The following is a 6,000-nucleotide window of genomic DNA, read 5'->3' as shown; positions in this document are numbered from 1 at the left end:
GCTGCCCGTTGCCCGGCCCCGTGGGGGAAAGCCCCTACCAATCGTCTTGGCCTCCGGCGTAGCGTATGATAGGAAGAATAACCCTTTGTCGTTTTACTTTGTTGACCGCGTGCAGCCTGTTCCATGGTGCCCCTCGACCGTCTGGGTTCCGCAGGCTCGGTGTTTTGTTGTGGGTGTGCCGGACTTGATGCCTGATCCTCGTACGGCCCATGCTCACCCTGTTCCGGACAACATCATGTTGCTTTGGGAGGCGTATTGTATTCGTTTCCCGGCGGCGGAGTGGCCGGAGAAGTATGAGCAATCTGAGTAGTTTGTGTGATTGCTGTGTGTCTAGTGTATGCACGGGACCTGTGGTATGTTTGCTATGCGTTTTATTTCTTGTGAGCCCTTCAGGCCGGTGTTATTTTTAGTTTTCTCAATGTCCCTGCTTGTGTTTCTTACATGTTTTAACATTGCGTGTAGCTATCCCATTTTCTGCTTCTCTGTTCCTTTGATTCTATTGTAATATGTGCCCCTCTGGCTATGATGTTTGCCCTAGTGTGTTCTGTCCTTGTGCCTCTCCTTTTACTTCTTGCACTGCAAGTGGTTAGTTGTGCATGTTATTGTTTATTGTTTGTGTTGTTATTGTGCCATGTGTGGCTTATGTTTCTGTTTCTTGGCTTGTTGTATATTTTATGATTTTATAATTTTGTATTTTTATGTTTGTCTTTTTTGTTATTTGTTCTCCTTATGCTTTCCCTGTGTGTTATGATGTTTGTTTGTTTGGTTTTGTGTGTTATTGTGTTTTGTGTATTGCTAGCCTGTTTACACTATTTTCTCTTGTGTTCTGTTGATGTTTGCTGTTTGTGTACTGTGCTCTCGGTCCTTCTGGCCGGTGGTTTTTTGTTTTGCTTATTTTGTTTATTCTGTTCTTTTTATTGTATTTATTGCCTTATACTTGCATGTAAAAAGTAAAAAAAAAAATAAAAAAAAAACTTTTCAATTCATTCGGGAGCGAGTTCCATAGACTCGGTCTCTTTATTTGCTTAGTGTTTACACTGATATTCCCAGAGTCAAACTTAATCTAAGAGATATTTATTTCTGGTGTTGTGATAATGGGTCCTAATACATCTGTCCAGGGAGAGTTTCAGAGCATAGTTTGCACTTAAGAACAGAGTTTTGTAAATGTAATTGACACAAGAGAATGTGTGGAGTGAGTTTGTTTTGCATGTTTAGGGATTTAAACAAGGGGGGGGGATGAGTGTTGTCTGAAAGCAGAGTTTGTTATTGTTCTGATAGCAGATTTTTGCTGGGTGATGATGGACTTGAGGTGGTTTGCAGTGGTTGAACCCCCATGCACAGATACCATAATTAAGATAGGGATAGATTAGTGCATAATATAGTGAGAGGAGAGCAGAGTTAGGTACATATTATCTAATTTTGGAGAGTATACCAACTGTTTTAGAGACTTTCTTAGTTACGTGTTGTATGTGGGTGCTGAAGTTGTATCTCTTGTCTAGGAATAGGCCAAGAAACTTTCCATCATTTTCATTACTGATGTTAACATTGTCAATGTGTAGCTGAATTACATTTGTTGATTTGCTTCCAAATAAAATGCAGTAGTTCTTTTTTATGTTCAGTTTTAGTTTGTTGGATGACATCCATAAGTGGACTTTTTTTAATTCATTATTCATAAAATTGTTTAATGTGTGTGTGGGTTGGGATCTGAGTAGATGAGGGTTATATCATATGCAAACAATATAGATTCAAGAATGTTAGAGATATTAGATCATTGATGTATATAAGAAATAGGAAAGGTCTCAAGATGCTGCTCTGTGGCACTCCAACGGTTATTGGTAGAGTGGAACATGTCTAATGGACTTGGACTTGTCTGTAACATCCCCCTCCCCGCTCAGCTCGTTGTCGCCGTCTGGGGGCTTAGTGGGCGGCTGCCGGAGTGTGATGCTCCTTGGGACAGTCCTCTGTCCTTTTCTAGCCTTGTGCTCCTGCTGCCGTCCTCTCCAATTCTGCTGGGCATCTTTTCCTTTTCCTTCTGTTTCGTTTTTCTCCCCCCTCTTCTCCTATCTGCTTGCCGTTTCCTGCCGACCTTTTGCTCGTTCTGGTTCTTCCCTTGGACTTCTTCTACTTTGACGCCCGGGTGCTTGAGGAGGCATACTCTTGCACCCGTAGAACTGCAGTACCCGACGTCGAGAGCGAGGGGAACCTTTTATTGTCAATCCCCACTTCGTCACTGAACCCGATCTCGACGGACTGTCGGTTTCTTAAGGTGGCGTTTGTGGGGCGTATACTCACGACGCACCCCTAGGAGGCCCCGACAAGATCGGCGATAGCTTCTTGTTGGGTGTCCTGCCTCTAATTGTGGCTCCATGGTGGGTGTGGGGGCACATTCGTGAGTGAATTCGTAATTTCGTCAAGATGATAACCCCTGTTTCGGCTGCTTCTGGCTTACCTTTTCAGGCTCGTGGGGTGGGCGACCAAGCCCCCGAGTCGGTCCGTATTGGAAGACCGGGCTCTGTAGCCTCCGCTGCATTGGGCCCCGACCTTGCTCCTCCTTTGGCCTCTCTGACTCCTTCCCCTGGCTCCCCTCCCTCCTCTGTGGTTGGGTCGAGCCCCAAGCCCCCAGTGGTGACTACCTCGTCCCCTGGCGCGGCTCCTTCTCTAGTTGTAACTACTGCGCCTTTTAACCCCTCTCTCTCTGGGGGTTCTCACCGCCGTTCTCGTCACGGCCGCCCTCGCTCGATTCCTTCCAGTTCTGCTACCTATCAAGCCTTGTTTGGTCCCGCTTCGTGGGCCAAATATTTTGATCTCCTCCCTCTTGATTCTGCGCCTCCTGACGATTTCTCCCTTCATCGACATCTCATTGATTCCGTGGATGCCTCCATTACTTTTAACCCCACTCGTCTCGGTACGCGTGTCGTTGCTGCTCCTTCTCAGGATGCTGCTTCCCGCTTGGCTGCCTTATCCTGCCTTGGCGAGACCCCCGTTCGGGTCTCGAAGAACGTTCAGTTGAATGCCAGTGTTGGCACTATTTTGCTCCCGCCCCATGTTGCGACCGGTGTTCGGGACCTACGCGACTGCCACGACGATATTCGACATATCCTCGCTGCCCAGGGCCATTCTATTCTCCAGGTGGACACGTTTACTCGCCCCCCTCGTGGTAGTCGCCGTCAACCCCTCCGGGTTGTGAAGATTACCTTTGATGGTAGGACCCTTCCACCCTCTGTCATTCTTGCTGGTGCCAGGTGCTCTGTCCAGGAGTACGTTCCTTCTCCTCGGCTCTGCAACAAGTGCTGGAGGTTTGGGCATGGTGCCCTCCGCTGCTCCGGGACTGTCTCTCTCTGTCCTTTGTGTGGTGGCGAAGGTCACTCTAAGTCGGAGTGCGCTTCTCCCCAGGCTCGTTGCCTCAACTGCGGTGAGGCCCATCCTACCTTCTCCCGTGCGTGTGTCCATTACAAGCTTGAGGCAGCCGTCCTCAACTTGAAGCACCGGGAGCGTTTATCTTTTCCTGAGGCGAGGCGCCAGGTTCGCCGGCTCCCGCCTTATGCTAATATCTCTTATGCTCGCGTGTTGCGCTCTTCCTCTCCTCGTCCTTCCCGCCTTCCTCAGACTCACAACCGTTTCCAGGCCTTGGACCCTGATGCGCCCACTGCCCCCTCCTCTGTCCCTTTGGGTTCTCTCCCGAAGGATCCTCCTCCTGGTCCTCTGTCTGGGGTTCCCCTTCCTTCTACCCGGTCTGTCGTGTCTTCTGTGTCTCCTTCCTCGTCCCCCTCCGATCCTCCTTCCCATCCTCTTCCTCCATCTATCGGCTCTCTCCGCCGCCTGTCGGTGCGGGCGGATGTCCATCGCTCTCCTAACGGCCGTCGTGTGTGCTCTCGTTCGGCTTCTCCTGTTGAGACACTGGAATCCGTTGCCCGGTACGTAGTTGCTGGGACACCGGTCTCTTTAAGTCAGAAGCGTAAGCCTGGCTCCTCTCCTTCCTCTTCCCCGGCGGGTAAGAAGGCTTCGCTTTCTTCCTCAGCTCCTCCTTCTGGCTCTGTTGCTCCTTCCACTCCCGTTTCAGTGCTTGCGCCCCCTGTTCCCGCTATGGAGGTTTCTTTGGCCCCTGCTTCCCTTTCGGTTGCTGCTCTTGCTGGGGTGCGCTCCTCTCTTTCTACTCCCCCTCTTCCTGCTGCTGTCCTTGACTGCTCCTCTCCGTTGTCTCCTCCTCCTCCTCCTCCTCCTCCTCCTCCTCCTCCTCCTCCTCCTCCTCCTCCTCCGGACCCTGCCCGCCCACCTCTGATCTGTTCTCCCGTTTCCTTCCCTCCGTCTTTGCTCAGTTTACCCATGCCCCCTAACCCTGACTTTGCTGACCCTGATCCCGACCCTGATATTCTTTAACGTGCTCTGTTGGTCTTTCGCCTTTGTTTCTTCCTTGTTCTCTGTTTTTGTCCTTTCTCTTCTCGTCGTTGTCCATTCTTCAATGGAACGTTCGAGGTTATTACGCCAATTTCCTCGAACTCCAACTTCTGGTTTCGCGGTTTTCGCCCCTTTGTGTCTGTCTCCAGGAGCCGATGCTTGGTGCTCGTCCTGGTCGTTTTCGTGGCTATTCCTTTCTCTCCCCCCCCCAGCCATTGCTGGGGCTTCTAATTCTTCTGCTCTCTTGATTCGGGCTGATGTTCCCTTTGTTCCTTTACTTTTTCCTTCGCCTCTCCATTGTTCTGCTGCTCGTATCTTTGTGGGGAAATGGTACACAGTTTGTTCCATTTATCTCCCCCCGAGTGTCCCGCTCTCTCTTCCTGATTTGAAACGCCTCCTAGACTCCTTGCCGGAGCCTGTGCTCCTGCTGGGTGACTTCAATTGTCGTCATTCTCTTTGGGGTGACGTTCTGACGAATACCCGGGGTCGCCTCCTTGAGCCGTTTCTCCTCTCTTCTTCCCTGTCTCTTCTGAATTCTGGTGAGCCCACTCATTTGGACTCTCGAACTCGTACCCTTTCTTGTCTTGGTCTTTCTCTCTGCTCTTCTTCTCTTTACTTAGATTTCACATGGCAGGTTCTTGATGACCTCCATGGAAGTGATCATTTCCCCATCCTTGTTTCCTTTTTCTCTTTTCGCCCTTCCCTCTCTTTCCCTAGGTGGCAGTTTGCTAAGGCAGACTGGACCCTATTTTCCCTCAGTGCTACTCTCCCTGACCTCTCCCTTCTGCCTCTCTCTCGCGCTCTCCTCCTTTTTCATGACACTGTCTTCAACGCTGCCCTCCGCTCTATTCCTCGCTCTTCCTCTCGGGGTCCACGGAAGTGCGTTCCCTGGTGGAATGCGGACTGTGCTCGGGCTGTCCGCTGTAAGCGTGCAGCCTGGAAGAAGCACCGCCGTAGGCAGACGACCGATTCTTTTCTTTTCTTTCGGAAAGCGAGTGCGGTGGCCCGTAGGGCCATCCGTACGGCTAAACGTGAATGTTGGGCATCTTATGTCTCGACAATTACGTCCGAAACCCCTCTGGCCCAGATCTGGAAGCGTATCCGCAAGATAGCGGGTAAGTTCGTTCCCGATGTTTCACCGGTCCTTCACCTCCATGATACTCTTGTGGCGGACCCGTTGCAGGTCGCTTCCGAACTGGGTTCCCACTTTTCTTCTGTTAGCTCTGGTCTTCATCTTCCCCAATCTTTCCTTCTTCGTAAACCTGTCCTTGAGTCTCGTCCTTTAGATTTCTGCACTCATCTTCAGCTTCCCTATAATGATCCCTTCTCTCTCTCTGAACTTCGTTCTGCCCTGGCCCTCTGCGGTTCTACGGCGGCGGGCTCCGATGGTATTCATTATGAGATGCTTCGCCATCTCCCTCCGAGCACGTCTCAGTATTTACTGAGTCTGTATAATCGGATCTGGGAGTCGTCGTCAGTCCCTGAGGACTGGCTCGATGCCGTTGTCCTCCCTGTTCGCAAACCGGGGTCTCTGGGTACTTCCCCTAAGGACTTTCGCCCTATTGCTCTCACAAGTTGTGTCTGCAAACTCTTTGAACGTATGGT

Source organism: Procambarus clarkii, chromosome 1, assembly GCF_040958095.1.
Source record: "Procambarus clarkii isolate CNS0578487 chromosome 1, FALCON_Pclarkii_2.0, whole genome shotgun sequence".
Lineage (NCBI taxonomy): Eukaryota > Metazoa > Arthropoda > Malacostraca > Decapoda > Cambaridae > Procambarus > Procambarus clarkii.
The sequence above is the reverse complement of the archived record's forward strand: the minus strand, read 5'-3'. Positions refer to the sequence as shown.